Source organism: Desmodus rotundus, chromosome 4 (assembly GCF_022682495.2).
Source record: "Desmodus rotundus isolate HL8 chromosome 4, HLdesRot8A.1, whole genome shotgun sequence".
Lineage (NCBI taxonomy): Eukaryota > Metazoa > Chordata > Mammalia > Chiroptera > Phyllostomidae > Desmodus > Desmodus rotundus.
The window spans coordinates 45,052,764-45,075,929 of NC_071390.1; the positions used below are offsets into that span (position 1 = coordinate 45,052,764).

At 36.3% G+C, this 23,166-nt stretch overlaps 1 pseudogene; it reads right to left on the reverse strand.

Moving 5' to 3' along the window:
* Positions 1–3,145: 3,145 nt before the first annotated feature.
* On the reverse strand, positions 3,146–6,448 carry LOC112305333 (E3 ubiquitin-protein ligase RNF10 pseudogene; annotated as a pseudogene).
* Positions 6,449–23,166: the final 16,718 nt, after the last annotated feature.

The window sequence follows — 23,166 nt, forward strand, 5'->3', positions numbered from 1 at the left end:
ATCTTGCTTCAGCTCTCATGCTGTCAACTTAATTAGAGACAAAATTCATGCCTGACGACCAGAGGATGGAAAACGTAGGGGGCACTGCTGTGTCCCACAAGAACACCTGCTCTGGGCCCAGTTGAATAGGGTTCGAATTGCAGCTCAGACACCATTAGTGATGATGAGCCTCAGGCAAGTCACTCAATACTTCTGAACTTTGTTTTCTCTTTTTTAATATAAAGAAAATAGAATGTGCCAAAGGAGTTATTTTTGGGGTTTAAGATTATAATGTATATTTATGTATATGTACATACTTGTGCATATATGTATATATGTCAAAAGGAATAGATATATTTTGTTATATACATCTATATATAGCATCTATATGTAGACATAAGAATATCAGAAAATGTCATATATATGTACCATATATAAAAATATATATACACCCACACAATTTATATTATTCTAAAGTGTGCAGGCTACCAATTTGTTAGAGGGAAACTGTATCTCAAAGGCATTGAATACTTTGATGAAAATGTCTTTAAGCTGGCAATAAGAAAATTGCTATTTATTAAGCAGCAAAGCTCAAAATTTTTCAGTAAACATTTGGACTTTCCCAATTCAGTGGCTTGCCGAAATTCCTGGAGCAAGGAAGTGGAATGACAAAGTTGTAAACTCAAATATTTGACTATTTGTTCAGTGTTCTTTCCAATATTTCAAATATTTAAGAGTTTAAATAGGAGTAATTTTTTTCATAATTGAACAGGCTGATTTAATAGCTACACCTACAAACGAGTGTCCAAACATGTAACTCTGAAGTTGTAAATACATAAAAATTACATGTGTCCATATTCACATGAATGTGTGTATGTGTGTGCACTGTTCTAATGGTATATGTGAATGGCGATTCATACTTCATCACTTCTAAACAACAATTTAGAACTCCTTTATATCACTTAGTTATGTCTAATGATAAGTACAACCTTGATGTGGCATATGTTAAACTTGTAATAAAATACATGTGTTTAAATAGAAGGAGTAATTAGGTTTTGAAGACTGTATAAATGTTATAATGAAAACAGATTACTTTGAATATCATTTAAATAACAAACTGAATTAATCAAGTTAAACATCTATTTTAATTTTCCAACAACCATTCATTTAACAGCTAGTAGGTCATTAAAATGTGCTTACTTTTGAAGTATAGTTATGTGCATTTGACAATTATAATATATATAAGGGGATTTCAAGGTTCTTTGGCATAGTGAGAAAGCCATTATACAATATGATGTAGAACCTATTTAAGAAATTCCAAATATAAGTTGTCATTAGTATAAAATTTTAAAAGGCAAACATTGGTGTTACTAAGCTTGTAGAGAGAAGATCATAGGACTTCTCAGTCCCCATAATTGTGTTAACAGTTCCTATAATAAAATATCAACTGAGAGATCGATAGATATGTAGCTCTGTATATTTCTGTCTCCTGTTGGTTCTCTTCCTCTGAAGAACCCTGATTACAACATTAATGTAAGATGTTAACAATTTAAGAAACTGGATGTAAAGCATATAGGAACTATCTATACTACCTTCATACATTTTCTGTAAATTGAATATATTCAATTTGGTTGGCCAAAAAGTCCATTTAGTCTTTTCCATAAAATCAAAGACACATTTTTCATTTTCACCAATAACTTTATTTATGTGGATATTTTGAGTATGTCGGTGTGGTATGATGTTGACTGTTCTCAGTTAATGTCTCAATTTGATTGCTATCAACTTCAGCTGGTCTGCCCTGTCATGGAGCATGGTCCAGTGAGATATCTCCAGCGCAAAAGTTCACAAACCACTTTTAACATGTGATCAGCCACAACACCTTCTCCATATGTTGCCCAAGTCTTTTTTTGTGTTTCAGTTGCATTTTTACCTTTCTTGAAATAATAATATGCTGACAATGTTGTATGTTGTCTTCCATCTTCAATATTAAAATGGATACACAAAAACTCACCAGTTTTGATGCTTTTTTAAAATGCATACTGATATGACAGCTGCCACACAAAATTGTTTGGAGTGAAGTAATGAAGTTAGGGACAACTAAGCACTACTAGAGCCATCTTACAGGAAAAAAAACCCATCAAACTTTTTGGCCAACTCAATAATTCAAAAAGATTATTTTTAAAAGGATTTACAAATAAAAAAACATAAACCCCCTTAAGTTAAAGAAAATGAAGTGCACATCTGCTGCTTCTTAGTCGCTTCATATTGGTGTTAAAGATATTACCAACTCAGTGCTTGTGAATGACTTTTGTGGATTATCAAAAGAATGCGACATACAAAATATGAGGAAAACCTAAAGCATCATTTACATGTTATGTGTTACATTAGGAATTTGTAGTGGTATGGGGAAAATCAGGGATTATGACTAAGGTAAAAATTTGGATTCAAATTCCCATTCTCCTCCGGATTCTTGGACCAAATGCTTCTCTTCCTCAGCTTCACTTTCGTAGTCTCTAAAATGAGGCTAATTCCATCTACCTCCCAGATGAAATTTGGATGGTGTTGAACACAAGATATGTGTTCAGTAAACGTTAGCCTGAGTTCTTATGTTGTGGGTGGCCAAAACAATGTATGGAGATCCAAGGTAATATAGCTGACAGAAATAATCTGTAAGATCTCCTTATTCAGGGTCCAGGTCATTTTCTATCAGTGCCCAGGACAGGTGTTTGCATAGAGTAATTTTCAGTGATTCTTGAATTAATGTATAAATGTGTTGATATTATTTGGGGATGTTGAAAATATGCCAAAGTTCCTGTTGGTATCTCTGTTTTGAAACTATTTAGTAACTGCAAGATTTAAATGAAAGTTATATGTGTACCTATAGTCGTCAATCTATTGATAAATAACAGCAGTGCCCCAGAACTCCACTAGAAACATGACAAAGAATACATTTATTAGAACTATAATGCCACCTTTTTTTCTTATGAGTGTCAATACATTTATTTTGGTGTAAAAATGAGAAGTTGGAAAATATTCTGTATTTAGAATCTTCTTGGTTTCCTCTCACATTGTGGGAACCCCCTACCCCAGAGCTAATTTGTCCAAACTCAAATAAAAGCACAGAATAAAGAAAGCCAGATGAAGAAGGTAACATGGGGCAGTAGCGTTACTTGGTGTGGACGACTAAGGTGTTGAACAAGAGTTTCTGTTTCTGTTCTTTACTTTTCTTCCCTCCTTCCTCTTCAGAGAGGCCATCTGAAGTAGCTGGCCTGTCCAGTTTCATGAATGCTGCTTCAGTAGCCTGGCTGAAGAAATTTTGGAAAATAGGCACAAGAACGTGGTCCGAGTTATCACTCTCCCCATCATTGTGGCAGGAGGGACTACACTGTTTTCACCTTTCTTTGGAGCAGTTTTGGGCTGCACAACTGATTTCGCTTTTCCAACTCTCATCATCTGGGCAGAAGAAGGAGAGGGAGAGTCTTCTTGCAGACTCCCAATGCAGAATGAAGGACTGCCGTGACTGGCAGTGAGTGACACGGAGAAGAGCAGAAAGTCTGCTTGGGAATCTAGACTTCTGCTAAGCAGAGAAATAGCAAAAGCCCTGTGGCCCTTAGTGCTGGTGGCACCCAAAGCAAATTCCAAGGACCAAGTGTAGGAATTGAAGGCAGGAAATCGCTGTAGAGTCTCTAGGGGAATGTGGACTTCTGGGTAGTTGTCCTGTTTCTTGTTCTCTTCCATCTCAATCTTGCTGTCTCCATGGTGTTCCTCCCAAGCTTTCTTGTGGCACTGATGGCTTCCTCTTCTCAATGTCACCTGAGAACATCTCTAAGGTTTCCTTAGAGACCACAGGAGGCTGCAGAGCCAGTTCACGGATGCTGAACTCACAGGTGAATAGCAAGTAAAGAGGTATCTATGATGCTATAGAACTTCCTCAGGCATGTAGTACCCAATGATCTCCATCACTGTTGCTGAGATCTTCTGGTGGCTCTGCGCCAGGCTCTCATACTCCCTCATGAGGCAGCACACATTCACAGGGGGCAGGAACATGCAGTGCCCATTCAATGCTTGGCAAAAATATGAACAAAGGGAGCTGCTGAGGTATGAGAAGCTTCAGTTGGTGGTGGGTTCCTGCTGGATGGACTCTGTATAAATGGTCGAGTCTCCAAGACTGTCATCTGCTAAATCTAAGTCATCACAGGCCTCTGATCACCTCTCAGCCTCCAGTTTAGACACTGCTTCCTCTTCCTCCTCCAGGCCACCTTGAGTTTTAATGTATTACTATTTTGATTCTGGTTCTCATGATAACACTTTGTATTAGGAAAAGTTGAATAAAAATTTAAAAAATTCAGTGTTACACAATGCAAAGTGATGGTTTATAATATATTTGATTATCACTATAAATTCAACCTGCTGTGTTTAATTTTAGATGATCAGTTATTAAAATTGTCCCTTAGTAGATTAATCTCTTCCTCACCATGTTATGTCTCATCAGAATTGAGCTAGGTGAGCAACTCTATTTGTTGCTACGCATCTCCCCCTACCACCTGCCTTCCTGTTCTGCCACATGGCTTCACTGGAAGACTGCACTCTGTCCATCTGAGCAAGTTACAAATCAAGATCCATTGACTCCCATTCCTGAAATGTCAAAACAGCTAACTTTCTGTTGAAACTGGAAGTAAACTGAAATTCCGTGAACTTAAAAAGAAAAATCTCAAAAACACTTATTGGGCTGTATTTTCTGCAATGTTTATTAAAGATACATGGAAAACAAGCTCCACTCGTTACTATTTCTTTCCTATATAAACCTCTTCTTGGGAGCTACATAACTGTTACTGAGATTCAGCACTAACACCACGTTAAAGAACATTTGCACTGAGAGATGTAGTAAGCCTAAAACAGCCTAATGAGGGTATCAGGGATATCAAAGAGAACAGAGAAAAGCGGCAGGAGAGAAAGGAGAACAGTCACAGTTGGAACCCTGCAGCATTGTGGGAGAGATTCAGAGGGCCATATCTACAGTAATGCCAAGTAGCATCAGTCATGGTGGAGGTAAGGAAATTATCTTTCAAGTGAACAATATTCCTATATGCTGCACAATAAACAAAAAGTATAATTTTTATGTAACTGAGATGCAGATATTAATGAAAAATAGGAAGATGACAGCAAGGTTAGTTTAGGACCTTTTGAAATCTAGGGAGTAAAGACTATATGTTTGCAGCTTGTATTTTAGGCAATTCAGAAATAATGCCTTTCTCTTCCAGAAGAGCATAGGACACATTTTTATTTTTTAGACCAACTGCTATATAGTAAAGATAAAGAGATGGTGGATAGTATGTGCTTACATGTAGGCAGAAATGAAACAGCAAAATGAGAAAAAAATAACAAACTCAGAATCAAATTAAACCATAAAAGTGTTCATACCTAAAATTATTCTTAGATGAAAATTGATAACATTATGTACTTTCAAACCAAAAAGAATTTGGTACAGTTAAATCCCAACAGAAAAATCTAAATTTATACAATGGACTACTAAGCAGCTAGAAGTCAGAGAAGAAAACTGAAAAGTGAAATAAAGTATATATGTCATTTATGTAAAACATTAGTACTTTTTAGATCACTGTTATGGTCTTTTCAATTGGTATTACATTTTGTTAAATTCAAAATATTTTTCTATAGGAACTGATAGTACCAAAACAATCAGAAAAACTACATGATAGTGAAGCAAAAATTTAAGGAATCCAAATTGCTAACTTGCAATATCTGTGTCTGGGTACAGTTAAGCCAACAAAAGAGAGCCAAATTCTTACACCCTGTCCTAAAAATTAAAAGAAATAACAAAAAAATAAACCTTGGAAGGAAGAAGGAATATCCCCATGGAGTTTTATGTAAGAGACAGCTCATGTTCACCTCTGCCGTTTTTCTTTGTGTAGAAAGCACTTCTTGGTATTATGATAATTTTTTCCCACAATCCACTGAAATCTAAAGCATGAGTATGTTAAAAACTCATACAATATACATATAATTTACCATAGAATGGTATAGTTGAAACCTATATAATTTTATTAATCAATGTCACCCCTATAAATTTAATTAAAACAGAAAAAAATACTTTAAAAACAAAAACAAAGAAAAATATCAGAAGCAAGACTATCATCTTCCAGAGCAGTTCCCTTCTGTGCCATTTCATTGTGTCTGCACACTCTTTAGAGTGTGAGGTCAAATATGTATTCTTCTATTGGCTTACACCCTAGCAATAGATTCTCTCAGATCATAACAATTCGACTCTTTCCTGCACCATGTTAATTTTGTGTCTTGCACCTACTGGGATGTCTATTGGTGGTGGTGGTTTTTTAGAAACTTCATTCACCAAGGCTCCGAAGAAGGCAGTGACAAAAGAGCCAAAGATCTCTGTCCTCGTGGAGATTATACAGTCATAAAGAGATAATGTTTGATTTGACTTGTGCGTCATGCTTCCTTATTCACATGAAACGTTTCAATTCTGATTTAGTTCCTGTTTTGTAAATATGTTCTAGTCTTATAATATGTGAATCCATACAAACTTGGTTATAAAACATAGGCAGAAGTTAGAATTATATAGCATACAATTATGTGTAACATACAGTATATTCTAATGTAGAATATTATATGCATTGTGCATTATATATACCATGAAATAAATATACATGATCTGCCCAGAAAGTATCCAGCCATGCAATATGAAAAATAGAGACATGTTTAGAAGACAATGTGAGATACAAGAGGCATCTTGGGACCTCACACAGTTCTCCCAGTTGCCATCAGTTGCCCCACCGTTTCCTGAATCTCACCGATGGCCTGAAATCTCTTCTCTTTCGAAGGTGATTTTGTTTTGGGAAAAGCCAGAAGTTTCAGGGCACCAAATCTGGGCTATAGGGGGCTGAGTCACCTGGATGATTTGATATTTCACCAAAAATCTCTGCACAAGACTTGATGCATGAATGGGTGTGTTGTCATTATGAAGATGTCAGTCACCAGTTGCCTATAGCTGTGGCCTTCTGAACCATCTGAGTAGTTTCCATGGAGGAATGTTCAAGCTTAATGCAAAATTTGATGCAGATTCATTGCTCTACATGCTTAGCCATTTTGAATGTGACAGCCACAGAGTACACATGCTCATTCAATGGCCTCTACCTCCCCTACTGACTGGTACAGTGAAGTTGTCATTATTCACACATGCACATTCCAGTCCACTCACCTTGGCTGCCAGGTTACATTGAGGTCGTGCAGACCATTCTTGTTATATTAACCATGGTTGGACTTTTTCTAGACAGACCTCATGTATGTGATTTTAATAGCCTCAAGTTGAAATCTCTTTCAAACCCTAGAAGTGTTGTATGCAGGGAATTTTACATCCTCAAATATCATTTCCACTTTGATTGTCAGAGAGTGCACATCAAAATAATAAATATGTTCCTCTTTCAACTTTTATTTGCAATGACACCAAATGCCATTTATTTAATATAAAAGATGAACCTCTCTCCTCCATGTTCCTTTCTGCATGAAATTCAATTCCATCACAGTGACTTTCCATGGGGGAGAGTAGCATTTTTACCACTTTCATAGTGTAGAATTGCTGATGCATTGCGATAATAAAAAGCAGACTGAATTTTAGTCAAATTTATAGTATTTTTAAATTCCCTACAGCCAAATGTACTCACTTATCATTTGCACCCGTGGTGAGTAGCTCACATCCCATGTGGCTCTACCATTGGATAAAATATATAAATCTTTTTGTAATTCCAGATTCTATATGTCATTATAATCATATGAACGAGTAATGAAAATAGAGTAAAAAATAGGAGGTTCTGATGATAGCTCCTATTCAAAGGGGACTTCACAGAGGAGCTTAATGACAAAACAAACTAACAAACAAAGTAGAACCACAGGCCCGGACACATGGAACAGACTGAAGGAGACCAGAGGGGTGGAAAGAAGGGGGAGGGACTAGACAAAGAACACATATGAATGGCCCATGGGCATGGACAACAATGTGGGGATTGCCTCTGAAAGTGGGGCTGAAGGATGAGCAGAGGAGGGCAAAGGGGGAAACCTGGGACAACTTTAATAGAATAACAGTAAAAATGATTTAAAAATATAAGAAAATAAAATAAATATCACTTGAAAAAAGAGAGGGAGCAGCTGATATTACAATGCTTTGAGAATAACAAGTGATTAAAAATGCTCAAGTCACTCTTTCTCAAGAAGGAAAATGTATTTTCTCATTAGAAGTCAGCAAATCCATGTACTTTTTTCTAACTCCATACACTGAGATGCCTCTCTCTCTCATTTTTTCATGGATACATACTTGGAACTTCAGAAAAACTTTAAATAAAGAACAGAAGTAGAAAAAAGGCAAAAATGATGAGGTTATTTTTCATTATTCCAAAATGGAAGGACTCATCCTACTTTAGTATTTTTGATATATACAGTTGAGTTTATGCAATCTAGTCTTCTGCTTATTTCTCTTATTTTATTTTCTATAACAATGCCTTGCAACTCATATTTTGATACCGTTATTTGAAGTCATAATAGTAGTTGTATATTATTAAAGGCACACTGGAAGCTTTATCACCCTATAGATAAAAAGGCAGTTTCCAGCACTTGGCTATTGTAAATTGTGCTGCTATGAACATTGGGGTGCACAGGTTCTTTTGGATTGGTGTTTCAGGGTTCTTAGGGTATAATCCCAGCAGTGGAATTGCTGGGTCAAAGGGCAGTTCCATTTTTAGTTTTCTGAGGAAATTCCATACTGTTTTCCACAGTGGCCTAACCAGTCTGCATTCCCACCAACAGTGCACTAGGGTTCCCTTTTCTCCGCATCCTCTCCAACATTTGTTTGTGGATTTGTTTATGTTGGCTACTCTGACTGGTGTGAGATGGTACCTCATTGTGGTTTTAATTTGCATCTCTCTGGTGGTTAGTGATGCTGAGCATCTTTTCATATGTCTCTGGGCCCTCTGTATGTCTTCCTTGGAGAAGTGTTTGTTCAAGTCCTTTGCCCATTTTTTAATTGGGTTGTTTGTCTTCCTGGAGTGGAGTCATGTGAGTTCTTTATATATTTTGGAGATGAGGCCCTTGTCTGAGGTATCATTGGCAAATATGTTTTCCCATACTGTTGGTTCTCTTTGTATTTTAGTGCTGTCTTCTTTACCCCTGCAGAAGCTTTTTATTTTGATGAGGTCCCATTTGTTTATTCTTTCCTTTATGTCCCTTGCTTTAGGGGATGTGTCTGTGAGGATGTTGCTGCGTGGAATGTCTGAGATCTTCCTGCCAATGTTTTCCTCTAGGACTTTTATGGTGTTTGACTTATATTTAAGTCTTTTATCCATCTTGAATTATACCATATGATCTCACCTTTAACTGGAACCTAGTCAACAAAAGGAAAAAGCAAACAAAATATAACCAGAGACATTGAAATTAAGAACATTGTAACAATAGCCACAGGGAAGTGGGGAGGGAATAGTGGGGAGAGGGGTCTATAGTAGCTACTATAATGGACACAAAGACAAAATCAAGGGGGAGGGTAGAGGTGGGGGAGGGAGGTGGGACTGGCTGGGGTGGGGTGGAGGGAAGGGGAGAAAATGCAGACAATTGTACTGAATAAAAATAAATAAATAATTATTTTTTAAAAAGGCAGTTTCCTAAAGCACGAAGCTATGCCCAAGGTAAACCAGAGTGATTTTCCACTTAATTTAGCATTTTCTAGAAGATGGACTCTAAAATTCAAGGTTTTTCTAATTAAATTCAGTTGCATTTTTGTCCAGAATTTTCATAGGGGATTGTTTTCCTGCTGTGGAGCTGAGTTTTAAAGCTACTTGAACTAGAATTACCGATCCAAGTCAACAGACATGCTAAACACACCACAGTCCCTCCATTCAGTAATCCCACTCTCAGAAAATATTTCATTATGCGAAGTGAAATAAGTCAGTCAGACAAAAAAAAGTAGCATGTGATTTCACTTATATATGGAATTTAATGAACAAAAGGAACTAACAAGCAAAATAGAGACAAACTCATGAGAGAGCAGGCTGACACTTTGGTGGGGGTGGAGGGCTTGAAGGATTGAGCGAAAAAGAAAACAAAGAGAAAACACTCATGGACACAGATAGCAATGTGGTGATTGCTGGCGGAGGGAGTGTGAGGGGGTGGAGGAGTGTTTAGAAGGGATACATGGGATGGATGGAGACTTAATTTGGGGTGGTGAACACACTATACAATAGACAGATGATGTGTTGTGGAACTGTGCACCTAAAACCTGTATAATTTTGTTAACCAGTCTCACCTCAATAAATTCTAAAAAAAAGTAATGATAATAACAAGAAAAGTAGATTCATTCACATTAGGCCTTCCCACATAGAAAATAGTATCTAAAAATAATATCCATTTAGTAGAAATATAGAAAAATGTGTTAATAGTGTTTAATCCATTTCAGGGCATAGAAAATATATACATCATGTAAGAGAGTATTTATAATATCTTCTAACAGTATTAAAATATTCATTCCTTTTTTTGGTCAGGATTTTTTAAAGTTTTACCTTTGGTTAATTTTGTCAGGATATTTTTGTCCATTACAAGTATAAACATTGAATACTTTTATCAATTTAAAAACATATACTTCATGGTAGGCTTACTGCTCTCAAATTAGGATGTCTACTCACAATGCTTTTGTACCTCTGGTGTTAAAGGGTACAATAAATTGTAGCTGGGGGAAGAAAAGTATATTTTTCTTCTCCCAAGTAGGAAATAAATGATGCAAAGAATAAATTTCACCTTTCTTTTTTATTTCTGCTTTTATTCATTTACTATGCCACAGAAAGGGTAGGATTCTAAGAAATTACTACGTAGATTACTATTTTAAATTAATGTAAGGAAAATGATTAAATATACATAAAATGCAATTTGAATTAATACCCAGTTGTATTGGGTGAAGCTCTGTCCCTTTGATATGCAACTTTAACAGCCTCAGGGTTCCATATTTTTTGGAGAAAGAAAGTGGTATTTAGCCAGACATGACATTTCTATTCCATAGAATCACACTTAGTGCCTTCCTAAACAAACTGGTATGATATGTCCAGAATTATTTTTGTCAAAAATGCTTTTTGCAAGCATCATCTTCCAGTCACATCTAAAAATATTTTTGCCAATAATTTATAAAATTGATAGGTAGACAATTTAAAAAGTAGGAGACATCTCCTTTCAATTCCCTAATAAAGACTAATCAAGCACCTTCTCTTCTAAAAATCCCTGTGCTATCAATGAGTATATTGACACAGATTCAGTGATTTCAATATCCCAGCAAATAGAAACAAAATCAGAAGCCCTAAAATACAGAATTCTTAGAAGCCAGGTTCAACATTTTGAAAGATAATAGTTTTGGTCACTTCCATCGGGCTACTTATAAGCTTGTTTTTCAAAGAATCCAATTAGCTAATGTGCAATACGACTCTAATACATCATTTTCCAAAATTCTGTAGATTTACAATAGCCCAAGTAAGGAAATATACTTGCTTTCCACATTGTCAGGTCCTCTGTAAACCTTTAAAATGCATAGATTTCTTGTGTTCCTAAAGCAATGCTGTAATGATTTCCCAAGAGAGTCTTCCAAAAGGAACATAACTGCTTCCATTTTGAGTGTTTCATGTGGAAAATTTCATTTCAGTTAACAAGTGTTTAGCTCCAAAGATAACAGCTCATGGCTTCCTGGCGGTGCATTTTGTGGCACTCTCCCTCTTATGAACGGCAGCTACGAGAACTTACCAAAGCTGGAGAATTTTCCATTGGTATAGTAATTTTTATTTGAGGATGTCGGAAAACCCCCCTGCAGTGCTATAGAACCCAAGGACTAATTCTTTATGACAAAGTTATGACAGATTTTATAGACAAAGTGTGAAAGTAAGGATATGAGTATGCTTGAATGTTTGGACACACTATTTTGTAGGGGAAAATATTTGCAATGAACACAGTACCTGTTACGTAATTCTTTCCTAATGAAAGCAAATGGTCTTAAAGCTCTTAACTTCTAGCCTGAGAGGAAAGTACATTATGGAAGTGTTAATGGCCTTTAAAAACATACTTGAGTAAATAAGATATGTAATTATTCCATAGGGAAATGCTGCTTAATTAAAACATAATGCTAATCCATTAGTGTAGACACCTGCTATTCATAGGGTTCATTTTTCCTAAAACAACTTAATTTTTGAACAAGGCTTCCTTCCGATTTTTCTACATTGGCTCCAAATATATATATGTCAACGCTGGGCCCAAATATATGTCACAATGAGGACATAGATTTATAATGACAAATGACCCTGTGGACTTTATGCTCCTGCATTTCCTCAAAGTTTTCAGCATCCAGTCATGTTAGAATGCAGATCACAATATTATTTTCCAAAGAACACACAAGTAAGTAAACTCGACACCTCTACCAAAACAGGAACATTGTTATTCATAATGTCTTCTAGGTGGTATAATCTAATTTCAGACTTTTATTCAAAATATTTGAAAGGCCACCTTACTTTTGAAATTTTCTTTGTGTTAAAATGAGGTTATTTTCTGCAAACACATCCAGTTCTCTGCCCTATCAATCTTGTATTTCAAAAACAATGCAAGCATTTAACTCTGTATTTTGATAGCAACAACAACCCAAAGAGCTAATAAATGGACATGCTGACTATGTGTCGGGCACTGCGTGATATCACCATATGCTAGTAACCACTCATCCCAGCTTCATTTGGGGTTGGGCTGTGTGTGCAGCTCTGTGTTTACATGTTCAGCATGAGCACTTCCCTTTTCATTATTCTACAGCGTGTCAATATTTCTTTTCCACTTTTGAGTATCTCAAAGAAATTTCACTATGACGAACAATTCCATCTTTCAGGATTTGAAAAATAGTGTATTTTTTTTTCGAATGAAGTAAAGTAAGAATAAGAAAACATAAATCTCCCCCATGTAATATTTGCTAAATTAAATACTAGTAATAGTAGTAATAACAACAATAGTACACATACACACATGTGAGTATGTATGCGTGTATATTCAAATTGTACTTGATATTATAAAATTAAAATTTGGGTATTTCTTTCCAATTTCTTTCTTTTAAAAATTTATTTATTTATTTATTTTTAGAGAGAGGAGGGAGAGAAACTTCAATGTGTAGTTGCCTCTTGTGCACCCCCAACTAGGGACCTGGCCCACAACCCAGGAACATACCCTGACTGGGACTGAACCGGTGACCCTTTGGTTTGCAGTCTGGCACTCAATCCACTGAGCCACACCAGCTAGGGCTCTTCACAATTTCTAAATCTATAGCAAATACCTCTTTATGATTGTACAGAGGAAGATATCCATGCATGTTTTTCTGTATACTAATTTTTCTTTATATTAGTGGGGTAAATTCATAGTAGAAGCTGAATAGAAAAGTGGGACTTTAAGTGTTGACAGATATTACTAACTTGTACTCCACAGAGTCTGGACAGCTGAGACTATCACCAATACTGCATGAGAATGGCCATTGCTCTTCTTCTTCAACAGTGCTGTGTGAGCAAGCATTTTACAATCTGGGGTAACAGTTAAAATATTTTATCTGATAGTTTATAAATGATAACTTCCTGTTTTCTGACTTGTCTATTTGTTTCTTACCTCTGACTTGGAAACATCTTGAGCAGCTGCTTGAACATGTCCTTTGGTCTATGTGTTTTCCCTAAACTGGCAGTTTTCAGTCGGAGCTCACATTTACTGACTACTCGAGAATGTCTGGCAGGTTCGTATAAGCTCTTCAATTATATTAACTAATCTAATCCTCCTACTAGATCTTTAAATTAGGAACTGTTAACATTGCATCTTACAGAAATGAAATGAGAAAACTGAGACATGGAAACATTAGTAAATTGCTCACGATCACATTGGACATAAATAAGTGATGAAGCCAACAAACCAGTGAAGCTGGTTCTGGAGTCCACGCCATTAACCATTGCCTTGTGCTGCTACTTAATACACAAGAGTGGATTCTTGACTTGGTGTTTTTTTATCTCAGTGTTAAAGATGAACCCAGAAAATTTTTATAGATCCTGATGTTATTTCTAAGAATATTATGAATTTATTAGCCATATATATGTCACTAGCCTTGTGATTACTTAAAAAAATTGGGAGAAAATATGTAAAATTTGTGTGAAGTCTAGATTTGGAAACAAGCATGCTTACAGAGAATATTTTGAAATGTTGGAAGTGGAATAATAAATAATCTTAGGCACAAAAAAACAGTGTTTAGGTGGGATTGTAGGGGACAACCCATGTATGGCACACAAAAAGGGGTTGGTTTTGTGGGCTCCCTGTGGATTGGCTACTTCAAAAAACGTAGGTGGGTTTGGGCATAAGGGCTGTCCTTCGTTGTCTGGTGCCTCGTGCCCAGGGTGAGCAGAGTGGGTGCCCAGTGGTCCTGGTACATGAGCACATGATAAGGGAAGTGGTTAGGTGTGTGAACTTAGCTGGGTGTTCAAAGAGGGAAACTGACAGGCTTCTAACTAAGGCCTCAAAGTCAGGCTAGGATATCAAAAACAAACCAAAACTATTATAATTGAAAGTCATATTGATTCAAGCATTCAACATTCAACATTTCTTTCGTGTCCTTGTGTATACACTGAGCCAGGTATTTGGGATATAGAAATGAATAAGCCCCAACAGCTTGTCAGCTTTTATAAAGTACAGACAGTTAATGATCACATAAATTCATTGTCATTTCAGAATGATCATCCAGGCAGCAGAATAAAATTTGAATAGATCCTCAAACTCTAAAGACAAAAATAAGGTTAATTTTTTCCATTCACAGTACTATTGAGTTAATTTGCCCAGAACTGCGTGGGAATCTCCTTTCCATATGGTCATTTGATATCCAATTTCCATCTAATTTGCTTTGCCGTAGAGTTTTGGCTTCTTCATCATGGTGAAGCTGAGTAACCAGTAGCAAATCCTCATTTCACGAGGAAAAAACAAACAAAATCAAGTTGAGAAACGTTTTACAAAATAACTAACCTGTACTCTTCAAAAAGTCAAGATCAAGGAAAACAAAAAAAGTACTGAGAATGTATTTTAGATTAAAAGAGACTACAGTATATGAGAAATAAATTCAGTGTGTAATTAAGAATGGTATCCAAGACTACAAAACAATAGCAATAATTGATATATATGGAAAACTGATGAAATTTTAATCACAACTGACATACATTAGTGTTCAATTTCCACAATTTATTTTACATAAGAGAATATCTTTGTTATTAAAAATATATTTAGAAGTATTGAGAATAAAGAAAGAAACTTGACCTCTAATTTACTCTCAAATGATTAAGATACTTATATAATATAATATATAGCATATACTTATGAATAATATATATGATATATAATTTAATATATGAATATTTATATGTGTGTGAATATACAGGTATATGTACATGTGTGTACAGTCTGTCCAGAAAGTATCCAGCCTTTTAATATGAAAACCAGAGACATTTATTGAAGAAGATACAAGATACAAGAAATGTTGTATGTAGGACAGTGATGCTCAGTTCTTTTCAAAGTAGGCACCCTGGGACCTCACACAGTTCTCCCAATCACCATTAGCTACCCCATCGTATTTTCCTGAATTTCATCGACAGTCTGAAATCTCTTCCCTGTCAAAGGTGATTTCAGTTTTGGGAAAAGCCAGAAGTCACAGGGCACCAACTCTGAGCTGTGGGGGTGCTGAATCACCTGGGTGATTTGACGTTTCACTAAAAATCTCTGCATGAAACATGATGCATAGGGGGTGCACGTTGTTGTGATGAAGCTGCCAGTCAGCAGTTGCCCATAGCTGCAGCCTTCTGAACCATCCCAACAGTTTCTGAAGAGGAATGTTCAAGCTTGACGCAAAATTTGATGCAGATTCATTGCTCTACTTGCTCAGCCCCTTTGACTGTGATGGCCAAACAGTACATATGCTCACTCAACAGCAGTTACCACCCCCGGCTAACTAGGAAAAGAATTTTAAAGAGAAATTCTTATAAATATATTGCTTTATACAGTTTATAATGAGAGCTCTTATCTAATATTCAACTTTATGTTATTCTATTACTACAGTACTAATCCTCATTGTCACTTCCCATTTCTGCAAAGTTGGGTGCACTTTAAGAGGCTTCTTTTTTTCCCCTTTTCTTTTCTTGTCTTAACATAAGGAGAGGGGAGTTACAGGTGTAGGTTAAGTAAGAGCTGGAGAGAAAAGGAAATCTCATTCAATGAGGCAGAAATGAAATTCTATTTCAGCAGAATTTCAGATGTATTTGGGACAAAAGGTAAGACCCCAAGAATTGCAGACATTTTAAAGATGTTATTTGATTTTTTTCTACAACCTGTGACAAAATAACTATTGGTAATTTTATTTAATTTTCAAGTCTTTACTGATATTTGAATTCCAAAAATATTTAAGAAAAGCACCACAAAAACTGTAATCTAAAATGGACACTAGGAGATACAGTCCAAAATTAGAAGGAAAATTAGAGAAAATGTAGCCATAAAGCTTTTCAGCAAAGGGAGCAAATATTTTTCCAAGTGAGCAAAGTAAAAAGAGTGAAGACAAAGACTGAGAAAAATCCACTGTACTTACCTACTTAGTAACTTTTTAGAGCAATGTCGTTGTGCAAAAACGTGAGAGTACTGGTTCTGGGGGTTGACAAATAAATGAAAGTTAAATTATGAATTTGATATGTATTTGGGTAAATTTTTGAGAAACTTTTCTTTTATAGGTTTATTTTCCCAGTCATCATATCTACCAAGGGGACAGAACTCTCTGGGGTGGGAGGGGGGCCTACCTGACCATTCTCACTGGCTCAGCCAGGTTGAGACTTTTACTTTTTTCCTTTAATCAGAGCAGTAGAAAATAAATACATAAAAAATAAAAATAAATCCTCATTTAATCTTTCTGGACATTGGTGATACAATAGTAGCTCCCAGTAAGTAATTGTTGAATGTATACCTTTCTACTTTGTATAAAATATTTGTTTAAATAAATGTACCAAGCCTGAATTCTGAGAAAGGAGAATTGTTGATTTGGGGAAAAAAACCTTCTGAGAAGAGAAATCTGCCATTTGATGGCACCAAAAAAGGCTTCAGCATCAAAGTCCTTGAGGTACCTGGATACAGTTTCAAACACCAAACCTCCTCTGAGAAGTAGTAGGAAATAAGGGACAGAAAGTTTCTCTTTTCAGCCATGCTGAGGGGCACCATATCAATCTCAGAAGACTAAGGGGAAAAAATAACCCTCCAAAAATCAAATGGTAAAGGCCTCCAACAAAATTATCTCCCAAACTCAAATACTTGGCAGAAACTTATTCCCAGGCACTACAGAACAGTTACTAGCTTATGTAAATTTCTGCTTATTAAATTGTTGAAAAACTTGAAAATATTTACAAGTCTATTTGTATAGGTTTGGAGCTTTTCTCATCATATACTAATGGAATCAGTGTGAAAAACCATCTTCAAAAGTAGAGAATTGTGTTATTTCTCTAGTAGAAAGGCAATTATAATGCATAGCCAGGACTCTTAAGAACAAACAGCACAGTGAATATTTATCTAGACTATCCCTAGCTTAAAACAAATACAAGAGAAGAAATAAACATATTTCTAACCACTCCTTCACTCTTTTAACACATTTTTGCTTAGGTTCTGAAAAGCGTTAATAATTCATACGCTCAACTGTGCTACCATTTCAGTTAATAACTCCTCATTAAGGTTGCTGCTCTTTTGGAAACTAAAACTTAGTATAATTATCTCCTAGGTCCTCTGTCCTTTCACTTTTCCCAAATGTACAGATTGTCACCTTTTATGAAGGCTCGAATAGGAACATCTATGTCATACTTATTTTAATGCACTAAATTTATGAAAATGTTCTAAAAATTCTAGGATTTCTCACAGCAGTATTTTTTCCAATTGATGTATCGTGAGTATAAGTGCCATTTCCTGCCCCTCCATTTACATTTGTAAACATTTATTAGGACGTTTCCTGTGCTTGAAACTATTTGCAGTATAACAATCAGTATTTCATTAATCCTTACAATGCTGTGGGAGGGGTTTCTATTCTTAATTTACAAATGAGGGAGCAGTTTTAGGGAGTTTCATTAAATATTCTAAGGTTACAGAGCAGAGAGGTGACAGAAATCAGAACTAGGCCAATCCAGGCAATCTGACATCAGGACTCGTAGTTAAACTCTGCACTACTTTGTCTCTTGCTGTCTTGTCAGGTGATGTTGATGTTAAACATATGATTACTTTTGACTAACTGGGCCAGGCAATGAGAGTATGATATTAGATTACAATAACTTAACCTCCTTCCTTAAAAAATAAAGTTTATAGTGGCGATGAAGAGGAGCAATGTCCACATACCATAGTCCAACAGTTCTCAAAGTGCTGTCCCTGGATCAACAGTATCACCATCATATGCGTCATATGCAAACTTACTAGAAATGAAAATCCTTGCGTCCCAGCCTGGAACTAATGGTGAATCAGAAATTCAGGGGAAACTCTTTTGGTTACGACATGTGCCTTATGTGATAGCTCCAGTGGATAAAGAGGATTCTCTAAATTCCATGAGGTTTCCCACCTTCTCTGTTCTGCATTCTGGGTCCATTGCCTACTTAGTTTTGTTATCAGACTTGCAAACCTACTCTGTAACTACCTGTTTACTTGTCTGAGTTCCGTGTTTAGATGCTTCTTGAGGCTATTGAGTAGTTTTGAATACTATTTTTCTCAATTGCTATGCTTAATATATGGCATATAACAGACTGTCTACAAATAACTGTATACCTGTTCAGGAAAGAATGTAACTTCTATTACTTATTCTATCCCAAAATACACCCTCATACATACACATAAATAGATGATAGGAAGGTAGGTAGGTAGGTAGGTAGATAGATGTTAAAGGTTAATGGTTGCAGGTTTCATAACAGAATCAAATTGTTTATTGTTTTTGTTGTTGATTTTTAAAAATTAACATGATTGATCTGATTGACACTGATATCTATATATCTGATATTATTACTCTTACATGTGAATTAGTTGTTTCTATCATTGCCTCCCATCACTATTTCCCACCTTAGTGAGCTTTAGTGATCTATTTACTCATAAAAATCAAAAGTAATTTCCCCAGAGCAATTCTATTATGAATTTGTGTAAGATGGTTTTTCCGAGAAGATAACTTCAAATGTCATTGAGCTTATTTAAAGATAGCTTTATATCAGAAACCTTATGTTCGAGTTTTAATGTACAACCAAATGGGCCTAATGAGGCAAAGAGAATCAGGCTTTCAAATATAATCATAATCCTACATTACCTCGTAAAATAAGGTTTCAGTTCATATATTCTAGATAGGTAAGTTTTTATATTAGCTGTAGTATACTGTCATTTTTCTGGTTTACACTTGCTTTTGTTTTCGCCTTTGTTCAGGTAGATGGCTCTGGATGTGATAAAGCAGCTCTGTGCCTGGCATGTCCTTCCCTGTGGTCAAATATATCACATCCTTATCTCAGTATTTCAGAGTACTGAAATGAGAACTCAGAGAACTCAGAGAACTGAGTGTCAGAACTCAGACTGTTCAAGTACTCGTGTCTACATATGAAAGTGTCATTGTAATAGGGTGCAGAGCCAGGGGCTCCTGAAAATAGGAGAAAATGCCCACAAGCCTTGGTTGAAGGAGATGCTATGCATCATTTAAGATACTTTGCATAACAAGGGCAAGTTAATAGGCATGCCTTTCTTGAACTTAGAGGCCTTCCACCCACGCAAATGGTATACGTGACTTTAAGAGCATATAGTGACTCATGACAAAGCCAGGGGCGGCAGCTGTCCCTGTGTCACTGGGAACCCCAAATGTTCCTGTGTCACTGGAACTCTTGCCCTGACTGAAAATGGCAGCTAAAAGAAGGTAAAAGACTCGGGGGAACTGGCAGAAAAGACACATCATAGGAGGGATTGGATATGAGGTCACATAGGAAGTTCCATGCCTTATTTTAAGCATTTAAAATAAGGGCAGGCTGAGAGAGAAAGAGGAAGAAACCATGTGGTCTGAAAGGATGCAGACAGGAGTTGGCTGTGGGGTCTGGTATATAAGGGAGAAGCCACATGGTTTAGAGTAAGAGCACGCTATGAAATCTGGAGTAAGAAGGAAAAGACAGTGGCAGAACTGATGGACCTGTGTGGGACCTGCCTAACCAAGCACAGATTTGTGGGAGATGCTTGGAGCTGAATTGTGACCAGGAATGTAGAGCTGCAGAATTGTGTCTCTGAAGGACGTACAGAGAAGCCATTTTCTTGGGACGTGTGCCTCCCTGGACCTCACATGCTCCAGTGTAACATGGCACTGAATAGCGTACCCCAGATCCTGAAGGAGGGAGCTGCTATGAGAGGATGGTGACTCTGAAACCCATAAGTGCACATTCCAGAGAGGATGGAGATCTGTTTGCACAGATGGCTTAAGAACAGATAAGGAAATGGGGTACTTCTGGGCATGGTTTTGGCTTATAGCCTTTTGGGGAGCAAGGGAGTGCTGAATCTCATGAGAAAGCAGGACTGTCATCAGAAGTGCTCTCAGACCCCCTCCCGAGGTTGGAACCCTGTTAATAAAAACCTGTGTCCTTCACTAATTGCTGAGTCATGTGTCTAGGCACCATGTGGCCAAGCCCCAATTTGCTCGGTTACATCATGATTTTCTCTTTTCCCTCTAAGGCTAAGCTTTGGTGCTTCCTCCACCTAGTTTCATACATTTAGGAGGTAACCCAGATTTTCCCACCAAGTGAGAAAGGGCAGAAAAGGGTCTCAAAGTCCCCATATTCTTTTCCTAGCCATGAACTATTGATATTTATTTTCTTCTAAATCACACGTATGATTGCTGTAGAAATTCCTCTAAGGCCTATTTTCTTTTAAAAAAAATAACAAATAGCCTTGGCTCGTGTGGCTCAGTGGATTAAGTGCCAGCCTGTGAACCAAAGGGTCACTGGTTCAATTTCCAGTCAGGGCACATGCCTGGGTTGTGGGCCAGGTCCCCAGTAGGGGGCACACAAGAGGCAACCACACATTGATGTTTCTCTCCCTCCCTTCCCCTCTCTAAAAGTAAATAAATAAAATATAAAAGAAAAGTAAAAAAAAACAAATAAGTTTAAATTGAAGTATATAGTCAGTTTCTAGTAACAATAAAAAAGTGGTATATGGCCTTGACATCTGTGGTTTGTGAGTTCTAGTCTCTAAATTCTGTAGTTTGTAATGTTTGTGAGGAAGTGCCTGTAAAGAATTCACACCTAATGTATACCCGTTCCCTCATCTATCACAGCATAACTGCTGTACAGCAGGCAGAATGCACCGTCTATATGCACATACTTGCATAGATAGATTTAGGGCTAGTTAGCCAGCCAGGTAGGTAGAAAGGTGGAGAGACACTGTACAAGGCTGTTTTTACAATGCAGCTCTTCTATCACAATCAGCTCTTTTAGGTAAGTCCTTCGGGAAGAAATATAGTTATTATAAATGTTACTTTCTACAGTTGTGTGTCAAGGATGGATGCCAGAGAAATGCTGCTGTTCCTCAGAAATGGTACTTTGAAACAATTATTTTAAATTAGACAAACCAAAAGTAGTACACTATGGAATTATATTGTTTTGTTTTTGATCAGTGAGCATAGGTCACTAGCTTATTCAGTCAGTGAGTCTTTCAGAAGAATATTAATATCAAAATTATTTTGGATTTTTATTTGTTTAAATCCCAGTTTCTAAAAAGAAATCAGTGCTCAAACCCTGACATTCTGAGGAAAACAGTAATGAGTGCTTATGCTATTGTTCCATTTGCATAAGACATCTGGTTTGTAGGAAAATAAAATGTGAAATTTTATAAATCAAATGTGTTTTATAATTATTTCTATTAGAGAAAGACCTTGTGGCTTCTAGAAATAAATATTACAAATCTAAAATAACTAAATAATAACTGCAACCCAAGATTAATCTGTATTATCTTTTTCTTTGTTATACTGGGAGAGAAAATAAGAACTAGAATAATTGAATGGCAAAATTTTCATTGAAATAGTATTTTATATAATGAAATATTGATTTACAATAAAACCAGTGGATGTATTTTTAAGATGTGTATGTGTAAAAGATGGATACGGTGGGTAGCAGATGGCTTTGTTGATTAAGCCACCACTGGTGGGCCTGACAAGCGTAGTACATGTAATTTTAAAATGTGAGTGGTCGAAACTCATTCCTGTGCTCCTATTATTGATGGCTTTCGTTTCACATGTGGAGGCATCCTGCTGTTTGAGGACCTGGAGAATAGACATAAGTGTGAAGTGTCTCCCGTTTATGTCACATTGCTTGAGCTACCACATATAAACGATGTAGACTGGCCTTCAGCCCACTGCTGACTGGAAGTGATGTCTAGTAGGTGTTCATTGTGGCACATGCACACCTGCTCAGTAGCCTTCTCCAGTAGGCCAGCAAGCACTGACTGTTTCACTCCTGACGAATCAAGCCTAACTATAATTATCTAGCCCAATGACAATCAGTTCTCTTCTTTGAGTACTTGAGGGAATTTACATAAATTGCCATATAATAAAGTTAGGTTCTTTATTATTCCCAATTTGTAAGTGAGAAAACTAAATGAGTTACTTAGGTAGCTAAACTCACACTCCATCAGTGGCATAGTAAAAATTCTGTATGGGCCCAACAACTGTGCTCTTCAGATACTGATAGTTTTGCAAAATTTTAATTTGAGTAGATAGAGTTTAAGTAAATTCTTTGCTGACCTCTGAAGTTCCCATGCAAACAAAACTTTGTCTGTAGTTTCATTTTCTACCAGTCCACATTAATACAAATCAGAAGAACTAGGCAATATAGTAAGAATAAGCAAACAAAAAAAATTTTAAATTAAAAAAATAATGAACAAATAGATGAATGGATGGAAGGATAGATAAATACAGAAATGGAAAGATAAAAATAAAATCAAACAAATTAACAGAAGTATAATTTAACAGAAGTATAATTTAATATAAAACAAGCTCTTTATTTTTATTTTTTAAGTAGAAATACTGCAGTGCAAACACAATTATCTAAAACAAAAGACTCAATCCATTTCCTTAGAGAG